Below are 15,063 nucleotides of genomic sequence, written 5' to 3'. Positions count from 1 at the left end.
ATGCTGGGAGTCCCTTGGGCCACCCTGGCCAACAACTCAAAAGAGGGTACCTCCCATTGGCATTGTTTCTTGTTATGTAGCCTTTAGCTATACATATGGACTCTTAAGAAATTATATTGGCCCCTTTAATCTTTGGTTATACTTTCCTTTTGGGTGTTAATACAAGTAAATTACTTGAAAGTTGTTCTCTCCTCTTCCTCAAGTTAAGTGTTAATAATGTACATGACGCTGGAAGTAATAGATACGCTCTGCAGCCTCTGGTTTTCCAGTCAAATGACTTACTCTTTTCGCTCAACTACTTTGCATCACACCAGGGCAGTCAGCAGGTTGGCCCGCCACTGCTTAGCGGAAGGCGAGGTCAGTTCCTACTTCCGACCTAGTTCCTAGTTCCTAGCGACCTACAGGTGCCTCGGCTCCGGGTTCTCCCGGTCTGAGATGTTCGAGTCTTCCCCCTGAGGGTGTACAGGAAAGGGAAACCCGGACCCAGGGAGACCCCACGCCGCGTCTCCGCGGACAAAGCACACTCCCTGAAGCTCCTGAGGCCAGGACGCGATTCCTATTTACCCCCACCTTTTGCTTAGAAATGGCCAAGGGAGGTGGGAACCTAAGACTGTGAGCTCCAGAGAGCGAAGGCAGAGCGACTGGACCGGTCGGTCAGTGGGGGGTGGTGGTGGTGGTGCAGTGGAGTGATAGGGGCGTGGCGACGGTGGCGCCGCTGCGGGGTCGTGGCGACCAAAGGGGCGTGGCGACGAGGGGGAGCGGCTGTGGGGGCGTGACGACAAAGGGGGCGTGGTGAGGGGCGTGGTCGGCGCCTGCCTGGCTCGAGACTCCGCAGCTCCGCCAGACCTTACACTGTCCCCGGCCCCGTGCGGCTCTGGCTTTCCCTAGGTAAGACAGCGCGAGCGAACTGGGCCTCCCGGGACTCGGGGACTCCTGGCGGGGAGGCTCGGGACGGGGTGCGTGCACTGCACTCGGAGATGACTTCCCCTGATGGAGACTGATGTGGTGGGAGCGGGTCGGATTTGCTACCTTTCGCGCGGTGGTGAGCTCGGGTTCTCTCTGCCAGATGAGGGACCCTTCGGTTCAGGAAGAAGGGACAGGTGCGTCCCTCTGCGTGGCTGCGGCTGCCCGGCGGCTGCAGCCTCTGTATCTGCGGGCTCTGGATCTGAGCCCCTTTGGACTGGAGTTTCTGGGCTGAAGCTAGCAGCGAGCTGGGTTCCCTTGGCAGAGAGTTTTCACTTGTCCTGATTTTGAAAGCCTAATCCACCAAGATGGCCCACAAGTTCCCTGTGCCGGGCGCCTCACCCCATTAGGGGCACTTAATTTTTTCCTGTCTGAGAAGTGGTGGTTGGGTTTTGATAAACTGGAGCTTGCAGAATATATGTAGGAAAAACTGTGTGGGACCATTTCCTGGGACTGTGCACTCTTCCCCTCGATCCTACATTTCCTTTTGACTTTTTTCTTTCATGAGTGAATAACATATTGCTTGTATCAATTTCATCTCGTGCCATTCTTTTGAAACTGGAATATTTGGTTAGAAGAGTTGCTTTCAGTGTTGGAACAGCAGGGTGGTTGGTGGTTTAGTGGGTTTGAAGGCTATCCAGAATAGTTATATATTTTGAGCGTATGCCTTGTATTTTTCCAGTGAGTACCCGTTTTTCTCTTAGGAAATTCTGACACTTTATTCCCTTCTAGATAATTCTCTCCTATAGAGCTGGGGAGGGGTGGAGGGAAGCACCAACTTGTCAGCAGGTTTCCTAAGTAAATTTTGAGGATTTAATAGATAAGTTTATGATACTGGTAGCTCTTTGGTCTGTAAGATTCAAATGTGGTGTGGAATAGCACAGTTTCCATGGGGAAAAGAAAAATGTGGCTTATTTTCCATATAGAATATTTGAAACCATTTTTTGTTCAGCTACATTTCAGTGTTTAAGAAAGGTGTATCCTTTCTCATACTCTTATTAATCTGATCATTAATCCTACTGCCAACGCAGAGGGTTTACTGTAGTGTATTTATGTTAATGATCTTCATTCTTCCTATTCTGATTTGTGGAACTGTGAAAGGCAAGTGTCATAAACAGATGCAAACCTGCATCCTACTCTAATTGACAACACCTTTGCCCTACATGGATTTTGGCCTGGAATTTTCCTCTCTTCCCAAACAGGAAAGAATATATAGAGTGTTAATGCAAGCGCTAGTATTGCCAACTGCTTTCAAAGTAGCTAGGGGAGCAGGGTCTATGTTTTATCAAACTAGTAAAGCTCACCTTTCTTCCTACCGTTGATCCTTAAAGGGGAGGTTGGAGGAGTTATGAGCAATTATGGGCCCATTTTTTTTGTGCTTGGAGAAGAATGACTGACCCTCTTGCCTTCCTCCAGGCACCCAGAGTGCTGGGAGCTTGGTTCTTGGACTCTAAACACACTTCAGCTACAGGTTCTCCAGGCTGCCCGGGTTAGTGCCTTCCCTCCCTGTCCCCTGCTTGTCCAGAGTTTAGCTTCTACCTGTCCCTGGGTCCCCTCAACTCCCCTCACTCCAGGAAGATCACCTGTTGTCTGCAGAGTCAGTAGGGGTATTGATCCTCAGGTTGGTGCTGGCTCCCCCATGGATGCTCAATAATTGTCTTTTGATGACACCGTGTCTTGTTTGGAGCCCTTACTATCTTGTCCAGGTAAAGTGGAGTCCTGAAATTGAACACACATCAATAGTTTTGGGAGGCAGTTGTTTGGATTAGAGCCCTAAGTCAGGCATCCAAGTCTGTTAAAAAGGAATGACATTGGCTTGTGATGACTGGCAGTGGTAAAATTCTCCTGTTCCATGTGATTATGCTGTTAGAAGAGATTTGTTGAAAGCAACAGCCACAAGCGAACTAGAGGAGAGAGGTGTAGCAGTTTTCTGTACCTCTACACTTGCCTTCACCAGGGCTTGTCTTTTTATCTCTGCTTGGCTCAACCAGTCCTTCCTTGGATTGGATTATAACTATTCATTTCCTCTTCACATTTGACTACTCAGAGCTCAGATGACCACAGTTACGGTGGTATAGGTGTAGAAAATTATACTTTCTTTTGTTTAGAGGAAAGGAGGAAGGAATTTTTTAAAACATCTTAATTTTTTTTTTTTTTAATGTGTATGAATGTATTGCTTGTAGGTATGTAAGTGTCCCCATGTCTGGAAATGCCTGCAGAGGTCAGAAGAGGGCTTTGGATCCCCTGGAACTGGAGTTAAGGATGGTTGTTAGCTGCCATGTGGCTGCTGGGAATCGAACCTGGGTCTTCTGCAAGAGCAGCCAATGCTCTTAACTGGTGAGTCATCTCTCCAGCCCTGAGGAAGGGATTTTTTTTAAAAACAAGCTTTTATTGGGGAAACAGAGAAAGAACAAATGAATGTAAATATATGTAGGCATAGAATTTGGGCTGGGAGATGGCTCAGTTGGTAAAATACTTGCTGTCTATGCAGGCAGGAGGGCTAAGATTGATCTCTAGTATCCACATTAAAAAAAGCTACTTGCCGTGTGTGGTACACACCTGTAATCCCAGTGTTGGAGAGGTGCAGACAGGAAGATACCTGGAGATAGGTGAATCAGAGAGCTCTGAGTTCTTTGAGAGACTCACTCAAAAAATAAAATGGAGAACGATTGAGGAAGACATCCAGTGCCTATCTCTGACCTCTATACATGCGCGCGCACACACACACACACACACACACACACACACACACACACACGAAAGAATGTAGTGTGGGTTTTTTTGTTTGTTGCTTGTAGTTGATACATGCTGAGTTTTTCAGTTGTAATTATCTGTTGATTTCACTCTGTGGAAGAAGGTGAGTTGGCTTTCTTTTTCCATCCAACCCCCAGAGAGAGCACAGTTTTCCTATTTTCTTATCTTTCAATATATAGAATATTAATGACTAGATCAATATTCATAGCTAAGCCTAGCACAACTTTTTGTTTTCCTTGGAGTTAATAATTAATTGATTTAGTCTTTTTATACTCCTAATTAATTGAATCTACAACTGTTGGCCAGCCTTCAAAACCTTCCTTCATAAGTTTCAGGTCTCTATCAGTATCATTTTCCCAGGGTGCCAAAGCCTCCTGGCTTGCAGAACTTTGGAGAGGTTGCCTTCTATCTATGGAGTGCAGCTGTTATCCCAGCCATCCCCACCTCAGATGTTGAGGATCCCCATCATCTCTTTTTGGTGTTTGGTCTCCTGGCACCCGTGGACCTTCCCTTCCCTTGTTTTAGTTACGAATATCCTTAAGGGCATTCTGGATAAGGGTGCATGGGATGTCTATCTTTCTGACACCAAGAATGCCTGAAGGTACCTGTTTTCCTCTTGCAATTCGTAGATTGGTTGAGTGTGGAATTCTAGGATGGAAATTTCTAAGGCATTGCTCCACTGCCTTCTAGACTGAGCTGCTCTGAATCCTCAGCTCTTGCTTGCAGTCTGTGTACAGGCTACTGACCTGCTGTGCTCTTTGCAAAGCTGTGAATATTCCCTTGTTTTCCACAATCCTCAGGTTTCCTGATATTGTGTCCTGGTATGACTCTGTTTTCAATCCAGTTTGATGTGCTTTTGAATCTGGAAATTTACATCCTTCAGTTTGGGAAATTTTCTTTATTTCTTTGATAATTTCTCCTTCAATTTTCTATAATGTTTCTTTCAGAAACTCATTGTTTAGATGTTAGATATTTTAGATCAACCCTCTGCCTTTTTTTTTTTTTTGGTCTTTTTGAGACAGGGTCTCCCTGTAGCTCCAGCTGTCCTGGAACTCACTATGTAGACCAGGCTGGCCTTGAACTCACAGAGATCCACCTGCCTCTGCCTCCCGAGTGCTAGGATTAAAGGTGTGTGCCACCATGTCTGGCTTCATTTAATAATTTCCATCTTTTTATTTCCTGGTCCTACTTTTAGAGAAATGTTCTCGATATTATTATCTAAGTCTTTCAGTGGGCTTTTCATGTCTCTATATCATATTATTACTATTATTATTAGGGGTAGTATTGAGACGGGGTCTTGATATGTAGTTCAGGTGAGGCTAGAGTTCATTATGTAGCATAAGCTGGCATCAAACTCATGATTCTCTTCCTCAGGCCTCACTAGTGCTGGGATTATAGTCATGTGCTATCATATTGTAACCACAGCTAGCCTGGATCTCTCCACTGGCCTCTGAGTGCTGGGATTAAAGGCATCTGCCACCACACCTGCTTCTGTTTTTGAGACAGGGTAGCTCTGACTGGCCTGTTACTAGCTATGTAGACCAGGCTGGCCTTTAACTTACAGAGATCTGTCTGCCTCTGCCTGAGTGATGGGTTAAAGGAGGGTGCCATTTTATCATCTTACTATTTTAAATCAGAAGCTCCTTTTTGTTCTCTGAGTAGGTAAACATGTGTATTTATTTGTGTGTGTGTGTGTTTTTATGTGTCAGTGTGATTTTGTTTTTAAATCTTATGACCCCAGGGTCTTATCTCTCTGGACAAAATAATGACTTTTTTGGGTAGATGTTCCTGTGTTCCCCCTCGTCCCGTCTCCTGCACAGACCCAGCTTGCAAAAATGGCATTTCACTGTGCAGTGAAAGGAGGAGGTATGTTGGAGGCTTTCCTGCTATTCCAAATGCCCTCAGGTGTCAGCTGGAGTTTGAGTGTGGTGATTAAGGAGCTGAAGACACCATGGGTGGGTATGTTGGCCATGAGCTTTACGTTAGGCTGATCTGGCTGGGCTTTCAGTTTGTTGGTCTGGTGAGCATTGTCAGAGAAGGCTTTTCTGGACTCCTGGAGACCAAAGGAGAAACTAACAGTCAGGGACCAGTGAGCTAAGTGGAGATGAGATTGGATGGCAGAGTCTCAGAACCCCTTCATGCTTTTTGCCCAAAGGTGTCTGAACTGTGCCTGGTGTACAGAGACCCTAGCACGAGGAGGGTTATTTTTCACTTAACTTCTCCCAGTCACTGAAGAAATGAGGGATGGTCCAACTGACTTTTTGCAGTGCTGGGAATTGAATGCAGAGCCTTGAGCATGATGGACAAACACCCAACCTCGTCCTCACCTGGGAATTCAGTTTTCTTTTTTTTTTTTTTTTTTATTTTAAAGTGTTAGTAGCAAAAATGAGTCTTTCTGCAAGGGACAATATATTCTAAAATGAAATGGAGATCTTTTTTAAAGGTTAAAAACTCATTCAATTTTATGTCTTACAGGGCTTATGCTGAGTTCAATATTGTATAACTATATTAATTCAACTGTGACCCTAGAAACTTACAACTGCTTGTGAAAGAGATGTACTCTTGGCTATGGAGTGTGTTACTGAATATGTTAAAGCTGTAATGAAATGCTTCTTCTAATCATGTAGTTATTAAAAATTAAAAAAAATATTATTTTTATGTGTATGAGTGAATTGCCTGTGTCTGTTAAGTGCACCCATGTTGTGTAATGCCCACGGAGGTCAGAAGGGGGCATCAGATTCCCCTGGAACTGGAGTTATAGATGATTGTTAGCCACTGTGTAGGTGCTGGGAATTGAACCTGGGTCTTCTGTAATGGTGGCCGGTGCTACTAACCATTGAGCCATCTCTCCAGCCCCAGGAATTCAGTTTTCTAAAGAGACGTCTAGTTATCTCTTTTCTTTGTAGCTCACCCATCTCCTCTCTCAAGACCCAAATGCCTTTATGTATTTAGCCCTTGGCAGATGCTGTGGTATAAATTATATTGTTGTTTTCCCTTCCTCCCACCAAAATGTGTCCACAGTTTTCGCTCCCGCTCCTGGTTTATACATTAAGGAGAAACTATCCTTTGTTATTTCATTTTCTGGGATTTTGGCAGGAGAAGAGAGTGGAGGGTTTTGATGCTCTCAGACTTAAGTGGCTTAGTCAAGTGGTATGCTCTCAGGCTCCCCACTGTACCTTCAAGTACCCATTTGCTAACCTACCTGCACCAGAGATTCTCCACTGGCCAGAGTTTGGACCACAGATGCCTTCAGTTCCTCTCTAATTCTCCACTATCAGTCGAACAAAGTTGTCTCAGGTGGCAAAGCCTTCTGACTTAGAGATGTGGACGATATAGAAGTTACTGGTATACAGACCTTGGTCCTATTTCTCCAGTCTGTATTGTCTAGGGAGATGCCATCTGTCACCTGGGCTACTAAATGTCTTACCTGTGGTGAGACTCAGCTTCTTTATATGTGTTTAACATTTCAATTTGAAAGATGTGTCTTGTGTTGTTGCTGGCCGTGTGGCTTCAGGGGAAGGTACTGGGATTTCTCTGGAGGCCCCATACCATACAGCTACCTTCTCAGAATCCTCTCTTCCTGTTCTTAAGTGCATGCCCTTCTTGGAATGTGCACCCAGTTCCTGTTTCTGGCTGGCAGAACAGAGATACTGGCTAACCCTGCTCCTTGCAACTTTCCTAGCCCCAGCAGACTGGCTGAGTCATTCCCCAGGCTCCCGTCATGCAGTGTGATCTTCCGGCATTCTCTCCCTGTAGCCTTATTGGCATCAGCATTCTCTGTGGTGATGCACAGGAATGTCGCTGAGCATCAGCCTCCAGGGAAGTAGGAAGAGCATTGTTCCCGAACTGAACAATCTTCTCTGCAGGCTGAGCAAGGCTCTGTACTCCTGGATGGGACTTGTGCCAAGGGAAGAGGCGAGCAGTGGATGTGACTGACTGGGTGGTGGATGACAGTAAAGGAGAGGTATCAGAAAAGACCTAGTCAGCTGCTCCTCAGTGGGCACCTGCGTGGATGAAAGCTCAGCTGAGAGAAGCATGTACACATTGTTCCCGCTGTGCTGTCACTGGCCTTTTTCCTTCCTTTATTTTATTTTTTATTATTTTTGTTTTTTTTTTTGTGTGTCAAGGACTCTCTGTGTAGCCCAGGTTGGTCCTGAACTCATGATTCTCCTGCCTTAGCCTTAGGAGTGCTGGGATTACAGGTGTGTACCATCATGCCTATTGGTCCTTCTTCCTAAAGAAATGATGATGATGATAATGATGATTGTTATTTTGAGACATTGTCTTCCTATGTACCACATGCTGCTGGAACTCATTCTATGTAACCTAGGTTGGCCTCAAACACGTCCGATTCTCCTGGTTAAAAAGAAAATTTGAAGCTGTCAAAACCCTTTTTTGTATGTAGTATACAATTTTTTTTTCTAATTGCTTATATACTTCACATAAGCTGTTTTAATTTTCCCTGCTGTGTAGTAAACTCTCCTAGGGAAAACACAACACTGAATAAATATTTGAATAAATTTTTCCAGGTAATTGTGGACACTTTGCAGTTTAAAATATTTCATTGCTGGGCGTGCTGGCACACACTTTTAATCCCAGCATTCAGGAGGCAGAGGCAGGAGGAGCTCTGTGAGTTCAAGGCCAGCCTGGTCTACATAGTGAGCTTCAGACCAGCTGGGGCTACAGGGAGACCTGGTCTCAAAAAGACCAAAAAAATTTTTTTTCATCATAATTATCCAAGCTCAGGCCAGTTGTCTAAATTCACTATTTTTTAAAAACTTTTAAAAAATTTTGTTTATTTTTATTTTATGTGTATGAGAGTTTTACCTGAATGTAGGTATATAGGTATACTTGTGTTGTCCAGTGTCCATGGAGGCAAGAAGAGGGGCATTGACTCCCCTGGACTTGAGCGCTATGGGTGGTTGCTAACCACCATGTGGGTGCTGGGAACTGAACCTGACTCTTCTGCAAGAGCAGCCAGTGCTCTTAGCCATTGCTTCAGCCCCTAAATGCACTAAATTCTTGACCTTCATTTCACTTGAGCTGTACAGATGGATGTGTAGAACATTTGCGTTTTCCCAAGTGTATTGTTTCTCATACTATTTAGAAATATTCCTCACTGAAACATGTGCTATTATTGTTCGTATTTTCCATCTATGTATTTTTTCCTTAGCATAGTGTTGTGATTGCCTTGGCTTTTATGGCAAAGAGGAACAGCCCTGATCAGAGGAGGAAGGGAAGTTGTATGGTTAGGTTGTCTACTCTGGTTTGCTTTATTTCTCTGAAGGAGGAAGATTTTTGGATTTCAGCACCAGGTATATATTATCCTGTAGCTAGACATCATTTATTTATTTTTTAAAATTTTCTTAATTAAAAAAATTATATTTTTATTTTGTGTGTATGAATGTATTATCTGCATGTATGTGAGTGCACCCATGTTGTACAGTGCCACAGAGGTCAGAAGAGGGCTTCGGATTCCCCTGGAACTGGAATTAAGGTCGGTTTGTAGCCACCATGTGGGTGCTGGTCATTGAACCGGGGTCCTCTGCAAGAGCAGTCAGTGCTCTCAATTGCTGAGCCATGTCTCCAGCCCCTAATTTTCTTAATTTTTAAATTTTTGGTCGTTTTTTTTGAGACAGGGTCTTCCTGTAGTCCCAGCTGCCCTGGAACTCACTATGTAGACCAGGCTGGCCTTGAACTCACAGAGATCTGCCTGCTTCTGCCTCTCGAGTGCAGGTATTAAAGGCGAGTGCCACCACACCCAGCTTATTATTATTATTTTTTTATTTTTAATTTATGTGTATATGTCTGTGTGAGTGTATGCCATGTATGTGCAGGTACCTGAAGAGACCAGAAGAGGGGATCAGATCCCTTGAGCTGGAGTTACAGGAGGTTGTGAGCTGCTAGATGTGGGGGCTGGGAACTGAATTCAAGTCCTCTGGAAGAGCAGAAAGAGTGAGCTCTTAACCTCTGAGCCATCTCTCTAGCATCCCCAAAGTGATGGACTTCCATTAACCCTTTGCTGTATGAGATCCTGCAGATCTCCTTCAGATATCCTACTCCTTTCAAAGTTCATCTCTGTGAATTTCTAACCTGATTCAGTGGTTAAAAAGTCTTAAATCTTTCTGTTTATACTGTGCTGAGTTCTGACCAGGTATCTGTCACTATTTCTTTAGAAACTCTCTCTTCCTCATACAAACATCAGTATTAGATTTCAGCCACAACCAGTGACACTTTTACGTGACTGCTCCAAAAGTGAACTGTACCTTTTTTCTTTTTTCCCTATACAAGAATGATTTCAAGGTTCTTTTTTGCTTCCTACCAGTATGATTTAAACATGCAGTAAAGTTATTTTCCATTATTAGAGTTATTTTTGTTTCATAGAAAACAATTGGCTTCTTTTCATCTACAAGCTTAAGACAAAAAACAAACAAAAAAACCTTGATCTTTTAACCATGCAGAAAAACAGAGGAACAGTTTAACAGGGTTGTGACTATTGTTGGCTATGTACATTTAGGTATATTGGCTTTTCAATTCTTTTTTTTTAAGGCTTGCCAATGTCTTTGTCACATAGGTGAACCAGGTCTGGAATCACTGGGTTAAAGAGTTCTTGGTGGTGAGGCTGGAGAAATGGTTTAGTGGTTAAGAGCACTGGTTGCTCTTACAGAGGACCTGCGTTCAGTTCCCAGCACCTACATGGAAGCTAACAACCATTCATAACTCCAGTTCTAGGGGATCTGATGCCTTCTTCTGGCCTTTGTGGGCATTGCATGTGCATGGTATACTTTACATACATGCAGACAAAACACTCATACACATAAAGTAAATAAGTCAAAACAAAAGAGTTCTTGGTGGTAAGCGCTAGAGTGATAGTGGGAAGGTGAGCTTGGGGCTGGAGCTGTTGTGCATTCTCACCTTTCCTGATGAAGGATGATCTCTGGGGACCACTGAGGCTTTCAACACAGTGTACTCATTGATCTTTTGCTATCATTATTGTAAGGAAAAATGATCTTATGGAACTTTAAATATTCATTGTTAAAATGAAAAAAATATTGGGGTTGGAGAGATGGCTTAGCGGTTAGGAGCGCTGCCTGCTCTTGCAGAGGACCCAGGTTCGATTCCCAGCACCTACATAGCAGCTAACAACTGTCCGTAACTCCAGTTCCAGGGGATCTGACAGCCTCTTCTGTCCTCTGTGGGCATTGCACGACATGGGTGCACAAACCTACATGCAGGCATAACATTCGTACACATAAAATAAAAATAATAAATAAAAATATTTAAAGAAATCTTTAGCATCTTTCTAGAAAATAACTAACCCAAAAAACATTATGTACAACTGTTTATGTAACTCTGAAGTGCATATTTATGTGCACCTACAATGGCTTTGTGAGTTTTGATTAGTTAATGCATAAAGTTCTTAGGTGAATATTATTTGACACAAATGTTCTCTTTTAGAATGACTATAGTTTTTCTTGGACACATGCTATCCTGTCATGCTAATATGCAGTTGTATTTTGAGCTGCTCCTAACTGCTGTGTGTTTGTATTTTTTTTTTTTTTTTTTAGCCCCAGCTGTCCTGGAACTCATTATGTAGACCAGGCTGGCCTTGAACTCACAAAGATCCACCTGCCTCTGCCTCCCAAGTGCTGGGATTAAAGGCGAGTGCCACCACGCCCAGCCATCTGTATTCTTTTTACATACATTTAAATTTATGATTATCATTATTGGATCAGCTCAGGGCTTTGGTTATGTTGGGCAAATGTTCTACCACTGAACTGCACCCCATTCTTCCTCTTATCTGTCTGGGGAATATTTTTCCAAATACCACTCTGCGATGAAAGATTTCTAACTTTTATTAACCATTGTCAGAAGAACACAAAAATATTCATTTAAAAAAGCTTACCAGCTATGGAAGGGCTCCCAAAATTTCCCTTTTCCTTATTTCTGCCCTAGATTGACAGTATCACCTGTGTGTGTGTGTATAGTAGGGTTAGCAAGATTCATTGAGGCCATATGTGTAGTTGTGTTATAGGTCAAGTGTCACAGTTCTTGTTGGTCATGTTGTTTGTTTGGATGTTTGGTAGAAAAAGTCTCCAGGGGTCAGTAACAAAAGGTGGCGGTTTTTATGGTAACTCTGTAAATGGTGTTGCCCTCTGTACTGGGCCAGGCTTTATGACACTTCCTGTTGTCTGGGAAGGCAGTGGAGGTACTGGGAAACTCCAGCCTTCCCACTCATTTCCTCATTCCTGCACTCCATGAGTGAGCAGGGCTCAGTAAAGCATGCAGGCATAGAGAAGTCTGTGCTTCTTGATAAAGAATTAGAGCAGAGTGGACTCCTTGGATTTCTCCCTGGGCATCCTGCTATCTTGTTCCCATGTTTATAAACCTCAGTTATATTTCTAAGTCAGCTATTAACTGGAATTACCTTCCCATGCTTCAGCTTTTCCATCTATTAAACAAAACATAATGATACATAATTAATAGCTCACTTCAGAAAGATTCATGGCCTAATGCTTGTAAAGAACTTTGAGCTTTTCTGAGAGTGTTTTATGCACATTCATGAACAATGAGATGGCTTGCTCTGTTTGGTAAAGGACATCTGTATTATGCCCATTTTATAGACAGGAAAAGTGAGCCTCAGAAGAGATGGTGTTCTTCTGAGAATCAGAGAGGAAATTTAATGTAGTGTCCATGGAATTTTTATCGAACCTGATAGAATAAGTGGAGTATAAAATTTTGTGGTTGTGTGTGTGTGTGTTGCATGTTTATACTGCTTTAACCAAATGCAGCATTTGGGAGGGATATGCTACTTCTTAAGGAGGAATCATATTTGTAAAGTTCACCAGCTTTCCTTAAGAATAGTATGTAAAAAGGAAAGTCAGAAGAAAATGTGTGACTTTCAAAGTGATTTTGGAATTATTCCACACAAAGCCATTAAACAAAATCAGTGGGAGTTTGGGAGAAATAGTTTTAAAAATTAGTACTCAAGAAAGATTTGAAAGAACAAAGCTTTGGATAGTTCTCAGAATACCCATGTGATTGAACTAGTCTGATTACAATTTTAAAGACAGATGATGTATAGGCAGGGATACCATCACATCTCAGAGGGAAAATACCTGACAGAAGCACCATAAAGGAAGAAAGGCTTATTTTGGCTCATGGTTTAGAGAGATTTCAGTCCATCAGGGAAGGCATGGCAGAGTGGCTCTGTTTGTGGTGATGGGGTTGTGAGGAAGTGGCATGTTCAAATGATAGCAGACAGAAACGAGAGAGCCAGACTGGAACCAGGGATGAGTATAACCTTCAAAGGCCTCCTCCTGGTGACCTAGTTCTGCCAGCTCCACCTCTTACAGACTCCCCAGCCTTCAAATAGTGCTGCAGGCTGGGGACTAAGTGTTCAAAACAGGAGTCTATAGGGAGGGCCTTTTTTTTTTTGTCTTTTTGAAGCAGGGTCTCCCTGTAGCCCCAGCTTTCCTGGAACTCACTATGTAGACCAGGCTGGCCTTGAACTCACAGAGATCCACCTGCCTCTGCCTCCCCAGTGCTGGGACTACAGGCGTGCGCCACCACGCCCTGCTCAGGAGGAACATTTTGGATTCAAACTGTAATAGGTACTAAGTGAGCTCCATAATAAACCATTTTACCCATTTTCCTATGATAGTTTCCAAAATTTTCATCAATGTAACTTTGTAAAACAATGTGAAATTGATTTATCAGTGATACAGAAGACTGAGGAACATGCTCCCATCAACCACTTCAGTCTAGAAAGATAAGCGGGAGACAGGTGGCCAGGATGCTGCCTTCGCATCTCAGAATGCAGTGAAGGGGCTAGAGAGATGGCTCAGCAGTTACACTGGCTGCTCTTCCAGAAGACCCAGGTTCAGTTCCCAGCACCCACGTGGCAGCTGACAACCATTGTAACTCCAGTTCCAAGGGATCCCACGCCCTCTTCTGACCTCTGTGGGCATTGAATGACATGGGTGCACTGATATACATGCAAGCAATACCCTCATACTTAAAATAAAAATAGTAAATAAAATATATTAAAAATAACACAGGGAAACCATTCATTTACATTCTATTCCCCAACAATAAACATTGTAAATGTTTATTGGGTACATATAATGTGCAAGGTCCTATGCTAAGATCTGCACATGGCTTATCACATTTAATCCTCTAACTCGGCAACATGAATGTGATTATTCTTGGCATTTTACAGGTGAAGAGATTGTAGTTTAGGGAGATTCTGTAACACTGTCAGTGTAGCCTGAACCAGGAGCTTTCTCTCACATGTTCTGCTGAGCCCTATTCACTGAGCTTTGATCCTCTTCTCTTGCTGTTGTCTTTTCCTACCTGGTAAACAGAACGGAACAGCCTATGGGCAAATACAGAGATCTGCTTCAAGCAAAACCAGAGCAATCAGTTTCTTTGGGCATTGCCCTAAGCCCTGACCTTGTAGATCCTAAGAGCTCTTCATAGCAGTAGTTGGAGATATTCTGTGGGCCACAAATTAGCCTAAGAAATTCTAAAAGGGCTGAGATTTGACTCAGTGGTAGAAGGCTTACCTAGTATATGCAAGGCCTTGGGTTTGATCTCTACTGTATCTCTCTCTCTCTCTCTCTCTCTCCCTCTCTCTCTCTCTCTCCTAGTTACTGCATTGATACAGGAAAAGGCATGTAAAATTTTCATAATGTGTGCTATATGATTATGTAACTCAGTATTTAACATGATATAATTTATTATATAGTAATTATTAATGAGACACTAGAAGTATCTCAAGATAATAAACACATTATGATAGAATACAATACAGTGCCTTTTGTAGTGTATAAAGTAAAATGTTCTCCCAAGCAATAAAGTGGTTAGTGGAAAGATATTTTATGCTGATTCAATCTTAAATATTTTATTTTTATTATTTTTTTACCTGTATGAGTGTATTGCCTACATGCATGTAAGTGTACCCATGCCATGTAATGCCCGAGATCAAAAGAGGGCATCAGATCTCCTGGAACTGGAGTTACAAACAGTTGTTAACTGACATGTGAGTGCTGGGAATTGAACCCGGGTCTTCTGTAAGATCAACCAGTGCTCTTAACTGCTGAACCATCTCTTCAGCCCCCTCTTTCCTAGCATTCTTGGAATAAAAACTATCTTATCATTTTTTTAATGCTTACTGGGATCCTGTGATCCTTTACCAGAGGCTGGCAGTATGGAAGCAGTCTCAGTCAACTTGTCCTCACCCAGAAAGGGTGCAAAAGCCATAGTCACCTTTTATAGTGGTTTACTTTGGAGCCATCTGTGTCTTTCTCATGATTGCATTCCCTGGTGCTTAACACAGTTCTT

At 43.0% G+C, this 15,063-nt stretch overlaps 1 protein-coding gene across 1 annotated transcript in view; it reads left to right on the top strand.

Moving 5' to 3' along the window:
- The first annotated feature begins 783 nt into the window (after window positions 1–783).
- The window catches only part of Tec (tec protein tyrosine kinase), a 130,234-nt gene continuing 115,954 nt past the window's right edge, over window positions 784–15,063 (top strand). The window contains exon 1 of the mRNA XM_008837702.3: window positions 784–888. The gene's annotated coding sequence lies outside the window, so the exon portion shown is untranslated. The remainder of the gene's footprint in view (window positions 889–15,063) is intronic.

This window comes from Nannospalax galili, unplaced genomic scaffold, assembly GCF_000622305.1.
Source record: "Nannospalax galili isolate Female #2095 unplaced genomic scaffold, S.galili_v1.0 scaffold318, whole genome shotgun sequence".
NCBI lineage: Eukaryota > Metazoa > Chordata > Mammalia > Rodentia > Spalacidae > Nannospalax > Nannospalax galili.
Note: the sequence above shows the minus strand (reverse complement) of the source record. Positions and strands in the feature narration are given on the sequence as shown.